Here is a 19,157-nt window from a genome sequence, read left to right on the forward strand (position 1 = left end):
TTGGGATGGTCTGTAATGCTGCCAATCTTCTAAATTGCTCTGGACACCTCCTGTTATAGGCGTGGTGAGATCCACCATAATTGGGACACTTTGGATGGATCTCTAACCCGTTCTTGTGGGTGACAATGCATTCTTGGGTAGATTGTCGGCGGCTGCAGACTCCATAGACCGTTCTGCTCCTACAATTCTCCTTGTGTTGGCGAAAACGTTGGCAGTTGAAGCACCATAGCGGGTCGATGTCTAAGTCCTCTATGGGAAAGATTCCCCATAGTCTGAGGTCCACTGACGGTGGGATTGACCCAATGAAGGTGACTGTGACTTTCCTGGTTGGCAGCTTATGGCTGCCCAAATGACGTTCAGCATGGGCAACATTACTGCAGTCAGATATGAAGAACAGTGACATCTTAACAGAATAGTTGGAGACAACTGCTTTCCTCAATTTCCTTGCAGGATCAATATAGGCCAGGGAGGTTTCCCTGTGAAAAAGGCTGTTGCTATCCTGATCCTTAGGTGTAATGATCATGTCACCCTTTAGATTTGCTCTGGCAAAAGATCTTTATTCCTGGGTTCGAGGCTGTAATGGCAGCACCCGCTGCATAGGAAGGTACACCTTTCACGGCTGGTAACTTCAATTTTGGCCAGTGCTCTGGATCCATAGAGGTAGACCGTGGTTCTGGAGCAGGCTCAACAGTTGGAGTGAGTGTAACAGTGGCTTTAGCAAGTTATGGAGTAGGCCCAACGGTTGGGGTGAGTGTGGTATTGACTTCAGCAAGTAGCAGTGTTTTGGCAGGATGTGTAATTGCAGTCTGGCTGATGTGCCTCAGCTAGAGCAGGAGGGTGAGTGTCTTTGGAAGGATCCATGTCCATGGCTGACGCTTCTTCTTTTGTTGTTAGAGTGCTAGTAGGTAGGGTGGCAGTGGAGGTGGCAGTAGGTGGTTTCACTGTTGTTCCACTCTTTTTCTTCTTGGCAGGTGGCATCCTCACTGGTTGAGAAGAGGGATCAAGAACAGGAAGACCACATTCTTGATAATATCTAATAGGTGCAGCCTTCATGCAGTCGATATCTGGACTCAGTTTAAAACTGAGCCATCTAGGTGGCCTGCCCAGGGTCTTCAGTATCTTCTGGAGAACACCTGGGGTATGGAAGCGTGGAATCTCAATGATGATGAGCTTCAGGGGTAGGGCTTTCTTTTGCAACGGAGGCTCCCTATTCCTTCTAGTGACAAGTTGATATACGATGTCGCGGTACAGATTGTAATCATTGCATCTGCACAATATCTTGTGCTGGACACAGTCCCAATCAAGCTGCAAGCCCAGCTCTGCAGCCAGCTTGAGAGCAAAGAACATAAATTTTCCCTTGTGATCATAGTATGCGGTACATTCTTTGCATTTTTTCCTGTCAACATAACAGAAGTCTTGACAGTGCTGGTGCTCCTTGCTATAGCAGAAACAACATATGTAGGATCTGCTATAAGAGCTTATTGGAAAGTTGACAGTGTATGTCAGCTCTGAAAATTACTGCCACCAAACTGACAGGGAGCTGGGTGTCCCTTGTGCCAGATAGGACAGTTCTTGAGGTGGGAGATAAACACTGTTTGCTTTTTAGAGTATACAGCGTTGTGCTGGACATGGGTTCTTACATTGGCAGCCCATTTTAGAGATTAGGGGGAGGTAGAAACGAGAGAGTCCTGAATGAACAATCCTTGTGTTGGAGACATTCTTCAGCTACACCCTCTGTGATTCTGGACTTAGGTGATTACACACACTGATAAAGTATTTCGAAGAAGACAAAGAAGACTGAATCAGTATTCATCATTAGAAGCAGGAGCCATATTTCTTCCTGTCAACATTTTATACCTGAAACTACTCAACGCCATCTCTCCCTTGTTTTATAAATTTGAAAAGTCAACTCGTACCACTTGATAAGAACTTTGAATATTAATCAATTAATTTTGGTGTGCTGTGAGTATTCGGTATATTTTTGTGTAATACTGTAAATATCTACAGTATGATAAATCTTGAATGTAGTTTTATTTTCTGTTTGCTGGCTATTAGTTTCATATTGCCGTTAATGTTTTGCTATTTTTAAGGAAAGTTTATTGGTATATTTTGCATAACCTACATCGTGTAAAATAGTTGAACATAACATTAAACTATCAGTATTATTTAATTTTTTACTTTTTTGGGCTCTAGCCATGTCGTCCTGATAAAAGTTCCTCATTGGTAGCTTCTACTAGGTATATTTCTGCGAGTGATATACCAGAGAAATTTTACCTCTGAGGTATCAACAGAGTTTTAACCTCCGGAGCGAATATCCCTAGAGATATCGCATATAAATCAGGGACGTGTTAATAACAAGCCATAGTTATCCTTCCCAAAATAGAGTTAACCTTGTCTCGAAGGATAAGGTAAGGGTAGGATATGTGGGCAAGAAAGCCGTTACAACTCCCGATCTCAATATGTTACAACTAACATGTTTCCTGTTGATACATTCCCCTTTGCAGCCGCCATCTTTGAGAGATTCTGCCTGTTTTTCTTGGTTTTTTAAGGATTTTCGATCATGGATGCTTCAGCTTCTTCCTCATGAACTAAGTTGAGTACCCCTTTTTCGTGTGTTGGAAAATCTCGCATCTCCTCCCCCTGTTTTATTAGACTTGCATGCTTTTATTTTTCCGAGGCCGGAATGTGGTCAATGCCTTTGCATCATGTTACGAAACTGCTCAGAAACGCTAAGTTATTTAGTCATATCACTGTAAGGATATGTTTTACATTATTCTTTTAAGATGTGTTATGTTTACAGTATTCCCCCATTATTTCCTGGTGTTTCTTGGGCGTTTTTATCAGCATTGACCTAGGCTAACATACGCCAGCTGGTGGCCATGCCTGGTAAATTTTCACTTATGTGCCATCCCTTTCTTCTTTCACTTAACCTCACTGGTTAGGTGAGGGTGTCTATCCTCCCATGCTATCGATGCGTCATGGCGGGGAGCTGCAGTCTTGAAGGTCCCTCTGGGAGTTCGATAGTTTTCTTAGTTGCCCTAGGGTGGCTGTTTTCATTTTCCACTTAGCCTATATGTTTGGCGAGGTGGCACAGGTCTTGGGATGCTGTTCCTTTAGTCTACTTATTTTTACCCATTGGAATGCTTTACCTACTGTTCTGATGCTAACTAGGATGTAGTCATTGAAATGTTTCTTCTTTACAGGTTGCCTGTACCAGGCCGGTCAAGTCCCGCTGTGGCCACAAGACCTGCCATAAACATGCTGATTGGCATGTTTCCAAGGGATCCGTTGTAATCTAGGAACCTCCCAAAAGCCAGGTTTACTCGGATCTCCCTCAAACCAGCATCTATGCTACTGACGTCTCCTTGGACATTTGAGATCGAAGTCAGAGGATGCTCCCCTTATCTTCTTTCTCTGGAACTGAAGGACCTTCTCTTTCCCAAAACTGAGGTGACCTCTGTGTTTGGTAATCATTGACCGATGGTTCAACTCCCTACGGTACCAGCAGATCATGCGTATGATGAAGTCCGGGATGTTTCAGTAATCATGGCAGTTTCAGTAATCATGGGTCAAATTGCTTATCCTAGCCTCTTTACGGACATTGTATTACTTCTTTATATATACATCGAATATTGATTTTTTCTATTCATTTTCTTGTTACTGTTCTTCTTTTCCAACTGTTATATCTCCACCTTCTCCCATGCAATGGTTTTTCTGACTATTCAAATGGTAATCAGTTGTCTTTTCTTTCTTAACCAGTCTTAAGGAAGGCCCATTCTGTCTCAGGATGATTATGCAGGTGATGACATTTTGGTGCCCCTCCCCCCCCTTCTCCCCTAAGAAAGGGCTAAGATATTATCAAGAGTCCGGTTGGATATGAAGAGGAAATTATGATAGAAGGAAATGTAAAACAGGGAACAGTATTTGGACAAAGATAATTCAATAAGTGAAAACATGATAACCCTGATTAGAAATATTAGAATAAAAACCTTAATTTATGTAGATGATATAATGTTCCCTAGCAACTTTCGTTACAAAGTAGAAAGAGCCATGAGCAACTGCCTCAGTTTGGAAGAACAGAAGTCTGCGATGTTAGTAATTAGACACAAAAAAGAAGAGGTTAAAACAGTGAATGTGCTGGTTAGAAATGGAAGAATAGAAATAGTTTAGGAATATAAATACTTAGGAGAAGGGTATTCAGAAAAAGGAAACTATAGTCGCAGCATAAGCACAAGGGAAGTTAGAATATAATACATAGTACGAGAATTAAGGAAGTATGGAGACAGTACCAGAGTAGGAAATGTAATGGCATTGCTAATGAGAATAAAGGTCTACGAGACAGTAGTAGTACACACAATGGTAGCAAAATATTGAGACATGGGGCATAAAAAAAGAAATGAAAGAACTAGAGAGTATACAGAGCAAAATCATGAACAGATTTTTTGAACAGGTTTCTATAACACCATACTGTGGCCTAATAGCAGAAACATGAATATGGCCGATTGAAAAGAGAATAGAGTGTAAAAGGGTGATGCTATTTCATAACATCATAACATCAGATGACAAATGCTAGTTAAGAAAGCAGTGGAAGATCTGTTGTTGTTGTTGTGGTATTAAATTCAGTAGGTCAATAGTTAAAAAATGGAAATTTGAAAGGTTTTTACTTGTAAAGACAGATGTGAACAGAGGAAGGATGACGGTAATAGTGGAAGGGGGCCACCTGTCATGGATAGTGGTAGTAGTTTGAAAAATTTAAGGCCTAGGGTTGTAGAAAAATTTATGGAAGAATACCGATGATGTGTATAGGGGCTTACAGTGAGGGGATGAGATGAAGTTGAATGAACTTCCAGAGGTTACATTACCTCGATGGAGGTAGGTTTAAAAGCAATTGTCTATGGTTTTCAATATCTTCAACAATTGCTTTTACCAGTGTAGCTGCAGTTTGCATGGAGTTTTGTGAGTTAACGTCTGGTTGTAAGTTACCCCTTAGATACGCTGTCTCCCTACATTCTAGCAAGTAGTGCTGAAGTGCCTGTCGCGGTATCTCTTCACAGTGTTTGCATGGTCTTACGCTGTTTTCTACAGTCTCCCAGCAGGCTTTGTACCCCAGCTTGAGTCTGTGAAAACATACAGCTTGCTCTCTTGGTGTGTGCCTGTCAATGGAGAGAGGCACCAGATCTGTGGCCCACTTGTACCACGTGGCAGAAGGGGAGTTATTTTCTATCCACTTGTGTAGGTCCTTGATCATATTTTCTTTGAGCTGTGGCTTTATTTTGTTATTAGTCTGTTGAAGCCAGGCTGTATGTGCACTTGTAACCTGTCCATGTGTCTGTGCTTTTGGCTAGCTCATCTTCTTTCTCATTCCATGGTATTCCAATATGACTTGGAATCAGGTTGAGAGTCACAGGTGTGCCTCTTTCATTGTGCTGATATAGTAGTGACTTTGTAAGGACACCGATCCCTTCGTCGTCCAGAAAATCGACAAACTACTTATTTATTTAAATTCTCTCTTCGCCACACTGTGGTTTCCTATGTATATATATTCTGCTCTACCAGAGCTACATTTTGATATATGTATCGTTTCATAACATGTTTTTGTTAACCAATAATTCATATATTTGTAAGTGTGAGAAAACACATATATTTTGGGGGGCACTTCAATCTTATTTGGCGCCAACGTCATCCTACCTTTCCGTCCGCACCTTGTAATATACTTCCGTGCACATTCGAATAAAGTATCAGTTGATCTTGGTGACGCTTGTCTCACTGTCCTTACAACTGGTGACCCCGGAGTTGAAAGTAGCATCAGCGGTTTTGGCTTTGCCATTAACGGACTTATTACGGCTGTGCTACCTTCTACATACTCCGTTACCTTAGGCACGGGCCTGCCTTTGGTTCTCCCACATTTCGGTGAACGTAAGGCAGTAGGATGAGCTTAACCGACATATCAACTTCTCACCTCTTCGCCGACTTGTCATCTGGCCATGATGCAGGAAGCAACACGCCCATCGCACCCAACGGCCTCGCCTCCACGCCCAAAGTCAAACTGCCGCCCTTTTCTCAACACAACACCGCTTCCTGGTTCCTGAGAGCGGACGTACTCTTCCGCGTCGCTAGACTCAGCGACTCCTGCGCCAAGGCTGACATCGTTCTCACCTCCATACCTGAAGAAGTATTCGACAAGATTTCCCCATGGCTCGACGCCCAGGCCGGCCAAGTTTCAAACGACGACCTGAGAACGAAACTCATCGGTATCTACTCCCTCTCTGTCTCAGCAAGGGCACAGAAAGTACTGGACCTCGCCGGCAAGCCCATGGGTGACACCTCTCCTGTCGAGGCGTGAGACAAGCTAACCGGCCTACTTATGCTCCCCGAAACAGACAGCAACGGCCGACGACGTGATATTAGCTTATCTCGCGAAATCTTTCTTCGACGCCTACCACAGGACGTACAGGCCCAATTGACAGACGCCGACACGCTCCCGATGAACGAACTCCTGTCGAAGGCTCAGAAGCTCCACGAGGCCTCCAAAGCATCTCGCCTCGGAGCATCATCGTCAACACCGCTTCCGTTCTCCTCCTTCAGCAGCTGCTCTTCCATAGACTCCTCGGCAATGGCCCTTGAGGACGACGAGATCAACATTCTATCAAGAAAGAAACCACCGCAACCGACACGACCGAACCCTAGGCATTACCCGGCATGGTGCTTCTACCACCAACAGTTCGGCAGTGACGCCAAGAAATGTAGAGCACTATGCAGTTTCCCTAGAAGATCACGCCAGAAGCATCCACCGGCCACCATCGCAGCCGCAGTTAACCAAAACAAGAATGGTTTCTGTATCCTCGATACCATTTCCAACCGTAGACTCATGTTGGACACCGGCGCAATGCAGTCAACTTTCCCTCCTTCAAAGTCCGACCTAGACCGTGGTCCCGACAAAAACGCTCCCTCACTCATCGCCGCCAACGGATCTCCCATACTGTGCTATGGGATCAAGACCCTCAAAATATCTATCATGGGCCGTTCGTATTCTTGGCCCTTCGCTATTGCCGACGTCAATCGCCCCCTCCTCGGTGCGGATTTCCTCGCCCACCATGGACTCCTCGTCGATGTCGCTAATAGACGTCTCATCGACACGGGAACCTGCCAGTCTCGCGCCCTAGAACACGGCCCTGCAACAAGGTCTATATCCGCCGTAACGACGCACCCCTACGCCGACCTCCTACGAGAGTTTCCCGAGGTTTTCAAGCCCGAGCTCCGACACTCGCCAGGTTCCCCGTCCAAGCATGGTATCTACCACCACATCACAACGACAGGACCTCCCACTCACGCCAAATTCCGCCGCCTCCCGCCTCAGAAACTGAAGCTTTCCAAACGCGCCTTCGAGGACACGGAACGCATGGGTATCTGTAAGAAAGCATCGAGCCCCTGGGCATCACCCCTGCACATGGTTAAAAAGCCGGACGGGTCCTGGAGACCTTGCAGCGACTACAGGCGCCTCAACCTCATCACAACGCCCGATCATTACCCGCTGCCCAACATGCAGGACCTAACGAACGCGTTGCACGGCGCAAAGTTTTTTACCAAGATGCACCTCCACAAGTCTTACTTCCAGGTCCCCGTATTCCCGGAAGATATCCCGAAAACTGCCATTGTAACGCCGTTCGGATCCTACACCTTCGCATACTCAACCTTCAGTCTACGCAACGCCGGGGCGACCTTCCAACGACTAATGGATAGCATTCTGGGTGACCTACCTTTCTGCGTCTGCTACATCGACGACATCCTGATATTCTCGAAAACCAAGGAGGAACACCGGGGACACGTCCGCACCGTCCTAAAGCTCCTACTGGAGAACGGCCTAGTCGTACGCTTTGACAAATGCACGTTCGGTGCGGAGGGAGTGGATTTCCTTGGTCACCGCGTATCCTCGCGAGGGGTAAAACCCATGACAACCAAGGTCGACGCCATCAGGAAGTTCCCAATGCCTACGACCATCCGCCAAATTCAGGAGTTCTTGGGAATGGTCAATTACAACAGGCGCTTCATCCCCAACATCGCACAAATCCTGTCACCCCTCGACGACGTCATGAAAGGAAAAGCAAAAAAACTCGAGTGGGGTTTGCCCCAGCAACAGGCATTCGCTCGGACGAAGGATGCCCTTGCGAATGCCACCACCCTGGCTCATTTCGACGACAACGCGCCCCTGCGACTAACGACCGACGCCAGCAACGTCGCCTGCGGGGCTGTGCTTGAGCAACTCGCCGATGGTTCTCCTCGACCGCTGGCATTCTTCAGCAAGAAATTGAAACCCGCCGAAACAAGATACAGCACCTTCGATAGGGAACTCCTCGCCGTCTACCTCGCCGTCCGCCACTTCAGGTACATCTTGTAGGGTACCCCCTTCACAATCGCGACGGACCATCAACCCATCGTACACGCCTTCACGAAATCGATGGACGCATGGTCCTCCCGACAACAACGTCATCTCGCATCAATCGCCAAATTCGGGTGCACCATACGTTACGTCCCAGGAAAGAAAAACCCAGTCGCGGACACCCTTTCAAGGATCGAAATTGACGCGATCCACCTGGGAATCGACTACGCCAATCTCGCAACCGAACAACGCACCGACCGAGAAGCACAGGATCACCTGACGGAGCCATCCGCGCTCAATATAAGTGCGATTCCCCTCGGACCAGCAGGAGTAACTATTCATTGCGACACCAGCACGGGCCGCCCACGTCCCTGGGTACCAGCCTCCTGCAGAAGGAAAATATTCGATATCATCCATGGACTTTCACACCCCTCAGGACGCACCACTGCTCGCCGTCTATCTGAAAAGTTTGTCTGGCCAGCGATAAAAAAGGACGCCCGGGAATGGGCGAAGTCATGCATCAACTGCCAGTCAAGCAAGGTCAGCCGTCACACCGAATCGGGGGTAGGCGAATTTCCCCAGCCAAAAAGACGTTTCGGCCATATACACATCGACGTCGTGGGACCATTGCCCCCTTCTGGATCCGCTCGCTACCTACTTACGATCATCGATCGCTCCACGAGGTGGTTGGAGGCATCGCCGATGACCGAAGCTACGACTCAAGCATGTGCCGAAGCCCTCCTGTCAAGCTGGGTGAGCAGGTTTGGCGTTCCTGACGACATCACGACTGACAGAGGCCCCGCTTTCCTCTCAGAAATATGGCTCGCTTTGGCGAACCTGATGGGGACGATGCTCCACAGCACCACGGCATACAACCCCGCGGCAAACGGCATGGTCGAGAGAACTCACCGCGCCCTCAAGGCGTCCTTGATGGCGAGCTGCACCGACGGGGACTGGAAATCACGACTTCCTTGGGTACGCCTCGGCCTTCGCACCGCCCCTCGCGCAGACGGCGAACCTTCGCCCGCCGAAAAGGTTTACTGGGAAGCGCTCGCAGTTCCTGGCGAATTCTTTCCCTCATCAACCGACGACACACAGCTGGATCACCTAAGGGAGATCGCCAGGAAGTTCAGGCCGTGTCTCAAAACTTACCAGGACAGAACCAAGCACTTCGAGCCAAAAAGCCTGGATGACTGCAGGTACGTTTTCGTCCGTGTCGACGCTCATTGACAACCACTGACTAGACCTTATCGAGGTCCCTACCGGGTAATTAAAAAGACAATGAAAGCCTTCCTTCTCGACGTCCATGGCCAAGAGGACTGGGTCTCAATAGACCGCATGAAACCAGCGTTTCTCGAAGGGAGCGACACCGCCTCCGCTGGACCTGGCAGACCCAGAGTTCCACCTCAAAACAAACCGCCCAACGAAAGAAAAATCATCAAACGACGACAAGAGGAAGAGATCCTTACACCGACCGCCAGCGTGCCCCTCCGTTCAAAAACAAGAGGAACCCTCCGACGCCCGAAAAGATACGAAGATTGATCATCAGCCCTCTACGCCGCCCGATGTCTTGGGGAGGGAGTACTTGTAAGGACACCGATCCCTTCGTCGTCCAGAAAATCGACAAACTACTTATTTATTTAAATTCTCTCTTCGCCACACTGTGGTTTCCTATGTATATATATATTCCGCTCTACCAGAGCTACATTTTGATATATGTATCGTTTCATAACATGATTTTGTTAACCCATAATTCATATATTTGTAAGTGTGAGAAAACATATATATTTTAGGGGGCACTTCAATCTGATTTGGCGCCAACGTCATCCTACCTTTCCGTCCGCACCTTGTAATATACTTCCGTGCACATTCGAATAAAGTATCAGTTGATCTTGGTGACGCTTGTCTCACTGTCCTTACAACTTGATATCAGCTAGTAGACCTTTATTTTTTTTTCTTTGCTTGTTGTAAGGCTTGCATTGAGGATTTTGAGTCTGTGGATGACTACTGGTATTTCTTCGTTTTCAAACGAGTATTTCAGTGCCTGCTTTACTGCAACAAGTTCTGTCTCCATGGTAGAGGCATTGTTGGATATTCTGCAGCAAGCTGTAAAGTTATTGAATTGTACTGCAGCTCCTGTTGTTTGTATTCCAGAATCCACAGTTCAATTTCTATGCTTCTGATTGCCTCCTGGGCTGCTGTTCTTAGCTCCTTCATTGTGCAACCTTCTTTTACTTCTGGAAGTTTTGTATATAATAAAGATACAGTTTCCTTTATCCAGGGTGGGATGTGCTGTGCGCCCTGAGTTTTGTCTGGACTCAGTTTCAGTATTACTTCAGCTATTCCCAGGCTCTTTAAATTATCACAGTGGTCCTTGCCATAGGAGCTTTAGGTCTGGATCTCAGGGTGCTTTGTGAGTTCTTCTCTTACCCTCTTCTTTGCTATGGAGTGTCTGTCACAGAGAAATATTTTTGCCTTGTGCTTGCGTTTCTCTGTGCAATCCTGTCTTCTAAGGTCGGCAATTTGGTTTCAGGCCTGATATTACACAGCCTTGTTCACATGGGTGCTCATAGCATGAGTCTCATGGCATTATTTTGTATTACCTCTAGCGTAACTCTTTAGGCCTCTGTCAGCTTTGTTAAGGTAAGAGCAGCATAGTCCACAAGTGTTCTAGTACGGGCTAGGTAGTTCTTCTGTATATGCTCATTTGCTCTGTCCTTTAGAGAAGACATGTATCTCATAGCTGCAAGCTTTCCATTTACTACTTGGTGGTTAGTTGTTTGCCTATGACAACTCCCAGGTACAAATAGCTGTCTGTTCGTTCCTTCGTTCGTAGAGCATTACAGCCAATTCTTCTTTTTGGCACGGGCCTTTCACTTGGTCAGCCCGTAGGTATAGCTGTCCAAATAAGAGAACCATATGGGGAATGTTAGGGAAAAAGTATCATAGAAATATACAATAAGTATGATATTAAAATTGAAGAAGTAAGAAAGTATAAAAAGCGAGAACAAAAAAATGAATAAAAAAGTAAAGTGGCAAATAAAATTAAAAGAAAAATAGAAGAAAAGAATGTAGAGATGACCAAACTGAGGTTTGTGATTAGTAATAGTAGAAGAGATTACATAGGAAAAGTTAACACTAATGAGCCAGTAATGGTTATGAAAACAAGGTTAAATATGCTAGAATTAAAAGAAAATCATAGAAACAGGAATGATAAGGATAAACTTTGTTTTGTTGTGTAGGGATGCAGAGTATACTACCAAGCCCTCAACGGTTCAGTTTTCTTTGGTTTTGCTTAATCTTAGTTTAAGAGAAGTTTTAGTGAAAATAGTAACCACATTATGAATGTTCTTCTTAAGTCTTGGAATTTACTTATTGATACTTTTGAAGTTCAAACTTGGATGTTATAATATTTCATTTTGTAATTATTGTTACCAATCCGTGTGTTAGGCAAAGTTTCAATTATCTGGAAAATCAGGAAATTGTAATACCAAATGTTGGAAAGGATGACAGAAGTAAAGATTAAACTGAATCAAAACGGTAACAAAGAATACAAGTAAAATGAAGCAATAAAACTTTCATTTTATTATTTATTATACTTGGCTTTGTAGCTTATAAACTTCCAACCAACCTAAGAGCAGAAACAAAACTTATTTCCTTCGTCTGTTGGGAGACTCGAACGCTGGTCTTTCCATCTGAGCGAGTATGACGTTACCACTATACCACAAGACACCATCCTAAAAGAGAAAAAGTCAGGGAAACTGTATCTGCAGGAGAGTCGTGCCTGATCAGTGCGACTCACAGTCCGAGATGGAACTTTCCCGTCCAATATCAGTCAGAGAGTGACTGTGTAATGATGTACTCTTGAACAGCCTTGCTTACTGTTACCTTTTAAGATTTTGTTTTTGTTTCTATAGTTATTCGTTAAGAAATTGATTGTAATTTTTGTATAACATTTACAAAAAATCAGTGATATTTTACATATATAGTTTGAGAAAAAAAATTCAAAGTTTTAGAAAGAGTTGCTTCAAGATTATCCAACACAAGCATCTGGCTTCTTAGCTAATACCAATTCCCTAATATCGCAAGAGGGTCTGCCCCTCTCTTTTATCCTTCTCCTGTACTTCTCTTTCTCCCTCTCTCCTTAATCTTTCCCATCCCGAGTACCTGCCTTAGAGCTATAAACTAGATTGGATCCAGGGGTACCCTTCCTTTCCCCATATTCCTCCCTTCCCTATTCTTATTATTATTATTACAAGCTTCCATATGATTCCCAGAAGAACGTTGGTGGAATAACCAAATATTATTGCATACCCACTTGGGTATAAAATGCACACAACATATTGAATAAGTTAAGTTGGTCTCCTGATGCCCTCTCCCCTATGGGTGTGGGGCAGTCTTCCTTGTGCCTACTGTGACCAGTTGGTAGTGTGATTATTCATTGACAACGTTGGTTTTGACGTATCATTTGGTTATAACGAAACTTTTATGAAAATAGCTCGTACCAGCAGTGAATTCAGGAGGGATAAATCTTTGAGAGGCAAAGTTTTAAACCTAGGATTGATATGCAACAAGAAGAAATTCCTGTTTGAGGAATTATTCAATAAGTAGAAAATGATGTTTTCTTAGAGAGAGAGAAACGACTTCAGCCCAACGCGTTTTTTATATTTCAAGTTGGTTGATTTTCTGGTGATTTCAGTATATTACTCACTTGTAAATGAGTGAATAATTATTAGTAATCATCCAGGGGTATCCAATCTGCGTTGTCAATTTTTTATTGTTGATATGTTCAATCAAACGCAGGTGTATACATAACCCTTTAATGTAAAATAAGAGGCTACATTGCTCTTGGCTCTGGGCTTCCAACAACCAACTCTCGTAAACAATCTTAAAAACCAAAACCTGATAAAAAAAACATAAGAGCATCGCTCTCAAAAGACTTAAATCCTACTGCATTACAGAAATAGAAAGAATCACATCTTACCTTTGAGGTAATCAATAAATGCTTGAGCCCTATCATCAAAATACATTATTTCAGTTATGTAAAATCTTAAACATGTTTTATCAATGCAATATGATGCAATGTTGCGCTCAATACACGTAACATTTGAGGTAATACAGTACATTATTACAATAATACATAACAGCGTTCACTGTAAACCAAATCTGGCTTCGTTACTTGGTTGTTAAGGAAACTTTAACAACGAATATGGGACATGGTATATCGTCTCTTGGGTTTCATAATAGCATGGTATTGATGATGCAACAGTAATATTCATGAAAACAAGGTTAAATGTGCAAGAATTAAAAGAAAATTATGGAAACAGGAATGATAAGGATACCCTTTGTGTTTTGTATAGGGAGGCAGAGGATACTACTGAGCATTTGGTCATGTCATCCATAAAACTCGCACACTGGCCATTTTGGAGAATGATTAAGTCCCTAATTTGATAGACAAAGAGATGTATTTGGGCGTAACATTTGTGGTATCCTTTAACGAACAAAGGCAATTCTATAACCTAGCATTTTTAGCCAGAAAGTTCTACCCTGAAGGTGTTCTTGAGCTCTGGTATGTGCGTTTTAGCTACACAAAATACCAATGATTAGTAAAATGAGTCGCTGTATTGCTTTCTGTTCCAAACGATTATGCAACATTGGATGTTAAAACTGACTGGTTTGTGTTTAAGTAACTCGGTAATTTACTTACCTCATTAATTCTAGCTTGTAATTATTTACATTTCTGTACCTATTTATGGGTGTGATTACCTAGAATTGTTGACTGTTACAACCAATGAATGACACTTAATTGTTTTGTATGGATTTAATTTTTCATTCCAGACTGTAGGATTTTCTTTGGATTTGATTTTACCTAGAGCTACAACAATACTGTTGGTACTTATATAAGCATCATTCAGAACCTACGGAAAAAAAACAAAAATAGAGAACAGAACCAATTGCTCTCTCTCTCTCTCTCTCTCTCTCTCTCTCTCTCTCTCTCTCTCTCTCTCTCTCTCTCTCTCTCTCTCTCTCTCTCTCTCTCTTTAACTGAATTGCCAATGTGAATGATGAAGAAAATAATCTATAATTTCTATAGTTTTCCATAATTTGCTATATTTTCTTTCTCCCTCTAAATCTGATATTAAAAATTTGTGAGATAGTTTTTGCAAAATTAACTGTTTTTATGGAATCTTACAACAGACTAGAAGAGCAGATCTTCCTGTTTCCCCTTAAACATAATTAGAAATAGACCAAAGGTCATTATAGGATAAGAAAGATTAAGAATGCTGCATTTATTGACATATAGACTTTGATAAAGGTATGAAATAGAATTAGATTTCATTTAGTCCCCCTCGAAAGCCAAGACAGAAACTAAAGAGAACAGTGTTGTGAGTTCTAATTTCTGCAAAATCTTTAGAAAATTAAATAAATTAATCTTCATTATAGTCAACGAAAATAAAGTTTTCATGTTTGTATTCTATCATTCCGGTTCTTTACTTATTAAATACTGATGAAGCAGGAAAGGCTTCCTCCAATCTCAGTGAACGTTCACTTAGTATTACGCAAATTCCTGACGAGTGCGATCAGATGGAAAATATTTTATCATCATAATGATGTGTTTTCGAAAATTTGGACTATTCACCGTTTTAAGAATTATTTTTTGTGTTTATAATTATTTTTAATTATTATTAATTAAAATCTTTGTATCATTTGGGAGATTCAGTGAGAAATTTACATAAATAGTTATAGAAAGAAAAATCAGAATTTTAAAAAGAGGCCGATCAAGTAGCTTGGATTTGAGGGTAGGCCATGTTATATAGTTAACGTTTGCTCTATACTATTATTGAAAACCCTCTTGATTGACGGGTTGACAAAACACTGATTCTAAACGTGATAGCTCAGTTCTCTCACGTATTGAGTAAGTCGAAGATGTTAAATATATTATCTTTCCAGAGTATATACTCGTAATGCTCAGCTCACTTTGTGTAATCTATGGTTGTAAGAACCATCTAATTTACCTCATAATAAGAAGAAATGTAAAATAGGTTTTATGTAGGTAAAGATACTATTGTATCAAATATTATATATATATATATATATATATATATATATATATATATATATATATATATATATATATATATATATATATATATATATATATTCAAATAAGCCATATATATTTTGATATATTAATGTCTGGATTCTCTTAACGACCTCGGGATCAGAGCCCCAGGCGAAATCTCACAAAGACAAGAGCTTGGCTCCGGCCGGGAATCGAACCCTGGTCGGCAAGCTTATATAGACAGTGACTAACCCATTCGGCCACGAAGGAAGATAAAAGTCAATGACAATTCTACTATACTTATACCTGTCGAATTCAGGTATTTTGTACTTAGAATTGAAATCAACCCATCTTCACCATCGTACCTAATTGGTAGTTTGTTACTTGGCATTCAATTAATGATAAATTTTGCACATTTTTACGTGTTTTTCATATTCAAATAAGCCATATATATTTTGATATATTAATGTGTGGATTCTCTTAACGACCTCGGGATCAGAGCCCCAGGCGAAATCTCACAAAGACAAGAGCTTGGCTCCGGCCGGGAATCGAACCCTGGTCGGCAAGCTTATATAGACAGTGACTAACCCATTCGGCCACGAAGGAAGATAAAAGTCAATGACAATTCTACTATACTTATACCTGTCGAATTCAGGTATTTTGTACTTAGAATTGAAATCAACCCATCTTCACCATCGTAGCTAATTGGTAGTTTGTTACTTGGCATTCAATTAATGATAAATTTTGCACATTTTTACGTGTTTTTCATATTCAAATAAGCCATATATATTTTGATATATTAATGTCTGGATTCTCTTAACGACCTCGGGATCAGAGCCCCAGGCGAAATCTCACAAAGACAAGAGCTTGGCTCCGGCCGGGAATCGAACCCTGGTCGGCAAGCTTATATAGACAGTGACTAACCCATTCGGCCACGAAGGAAGATAAAAGTCAATGACAATTCTACTATACTTATACCTGTCGAATTCAGGTATTTTGTACTTAGAATTGAAATCAACCCATCTTCACCATCGTAGCTAATTGGTAGTTTGTTACTTGGCATTCAATTAATGATAAATTTTGCACATTTTTACGTGTTTTTCATATTCAAATAAGCCATATATATTTTGATATATTAATGTCTGGATTCTCTTAACGACCTCGGGATCAGAGCCCCAGGCGAAATCTCACAAAGACAAGAGCTTGGCTCCGGCCGGGAATCGAACCCTGGTCGGCAAGCTTATATAGACAGTGACTAACCCATTCGGCCACGAAGGAAGATAAAAGTCAATGACAATTTTACTATACTTATACCTGTCGAATTCAGGTATTTTGTACTTAGAATTGAAATCAACCCATCTTCACCATCGTAGCTAATTGGTAGTTTGTTACTTGGCATTCAATTAATGATAAATTTTGCACATTTTTACGTGTTTTTCATATTCAAATAAGCCATATATATTTTGATATATTAATGTGTGGATTCTCTTAACGACCTCGGGATCAGAGCCCCAGGCGAAATCTCACAAAGACAAGAGCTTGGCTCCGGCCGGGAATCGAACCCTGGTCGGCAAGCTTATATAGACAGTGACTAACCCATTCGGCCACGAAGGAAGATAAAAGTCAATGACAATTCTACTATACTTATACCTGTCGAATTCAGGTATTTTGTACTTAGAATTGAAATCAACCCATCTTCACCATCGTAGCTAATTGGTAGTTTGTTACTTGGCATTCAATTAATGATAAATTTTGCACATTTTTACGTGTTTTTCATATTCAAATAAGCCATATATATTTTGATATATTAATGTCTGGATTCTCTTAACGACCTCGGGATCAGAGCCCCAGGCGAAATCTCACAAAGACAAGAGCTTGGCTCCAGCCGGGAATCGAACCCTGGTCGGCAAGCTTATATAGACAGTGACTAACCCATTCGGCCACGAAGGAAGATAAAAGTCAATGACAATTCTACTATACTTATACCTGTCGAATTCAGGTATTTTGTACTTAGAATTGAAATCAACCCATCTTCACCATCGTAGCTAATTGGTAGTTTGTTACTTGGCATTCAATTAATGATAAATTTTGCACATTTTTACGTGTTTTTCATATTCAAATAAGCCATATATATTTTGATATATTAATGTCTGGATTCTCTTAACGACCTCGGGATCAGAGCCCCAGGCGAAATCTTACAAAGACAAGAGCTTGGCTCCGGCCGGGAATCGAACCCTGGTCGGCAAGCTTATATAGACAGTGACTAACCCATTCGGCCACGAAGGAAGATAAAAGTCAATGACAATTCTACTATACTTATACCTGTCGAATTCAGGTATTTTGTACTTAGAATTGAAATCAACCCATCTTCACCATCGTAGCTAATTGGTAGTTTGTTACTTGGCATTCAATTAATGATAAATTTTGCACATTTTTACGTGTTTTTCATATTCAAATAAGCCATATATATTTTGATATATTAATGTCTGGATTCTCTTAACGACCTCGGGATCAGAGCCCCAGGCGAAATCTCACAAAGACAAGAGCTTGGCTCCGGCCGGGAATCGAACCCTGGTCGGCAAGCTTATATAGACAGTGACTAACCCATTCGGCCACGAAGGAAGATAAAAGTCAATGACAATTCTACTATACTTATACCTGTCGAATTCAGGTATTTTGTACTTAGAATTGAAATCAACCCATCTTCACCATCGTAGCTAATTGGTAGTTTGTTACTTGGCATTCAATTAATGATAAATTTTGCACATTTTTACGTGTTTTTCATATTCAAATAAGCCATATATATTTTGATATATTAATGTCTGGATTCTCTTAACGACCTCGGGATCAGAGCCCCAGGCGAAATCTCACAAAGACAAGAGCTTGGCTCCGGCCGGGAATCGAACCCTGGTCGGCAAGCTTATATAGACAGTGACTAACCCATTCGGCCACGAAGGAAGATAAAAGTCAATGACAATTCTACTATACTTATACCTGTCGAATTCAGGTATTTTGTACTTAGAATTGAAATCAACCCATCTTCACCATCGTAGCTAATTGGTAGTTTGTTACTTGGCATTCAATTAATGATAAATTTTGCACATTTTTACGTGTTTTTCATATTCAAATAAGCCATATATATTTTGATATATTAATGTCTGGATTCTCTTAACGACCTCGGGATCAGAGCCCCAGGCGAAATCTCACAAAGACAAGAGCTTGGCTCCAGCCGGGAATCGAACCCTGGTCGGCAAGCTTATATAGACAGTGACTAACCCATTCGGCCACGAAGGAAGATAAAAGTCAATGACAATTCTACTATACTTATACCTGTCGAATTCAGGTATTTTGTACTTAGAATTGAAATCAACCTATCTTCACCATCGTACCTAATTGGTAGTTTGTTACTTGGCATTCAATTAATGATAAATTTTGCACATTTTTACGTGTTTTTCATATTCAAATAAGCCATATATATTTTGATATATTAATGTGTGGATTCTCTTAACGACCTCGGGATCAGAGCCCCAGGCGAAATCTCACAAAGACAAGAGCTTGGCTCCGGCCGGGAATCGAACCCTGGTCGGCAAGCTTATATAGACAGTGACTAACCCATTCGGCCACGAAGGAAGATAAAAGTCAATGACAATTCTACTATACTTATACCTGTCGAATTCAGGTATTTTGTACTTAGAATTGAAATCAACCCATCTTCAC

This window comes from Palaemon carinicauda, chromosome 25 (assembly GCF_036898095.1).
Source record: "Palaemon carinicauda isolate YSFRI2023 chromosome 25, ASM3689809v2, whole genome shotgun sequence".
Taxonomy (NCBI): Eukaryota; Metazoa; Arthropoda; class Malacostraca; order Decapoda; family Palaemonidae; genus Palaemon; species Palaemon carinicauda.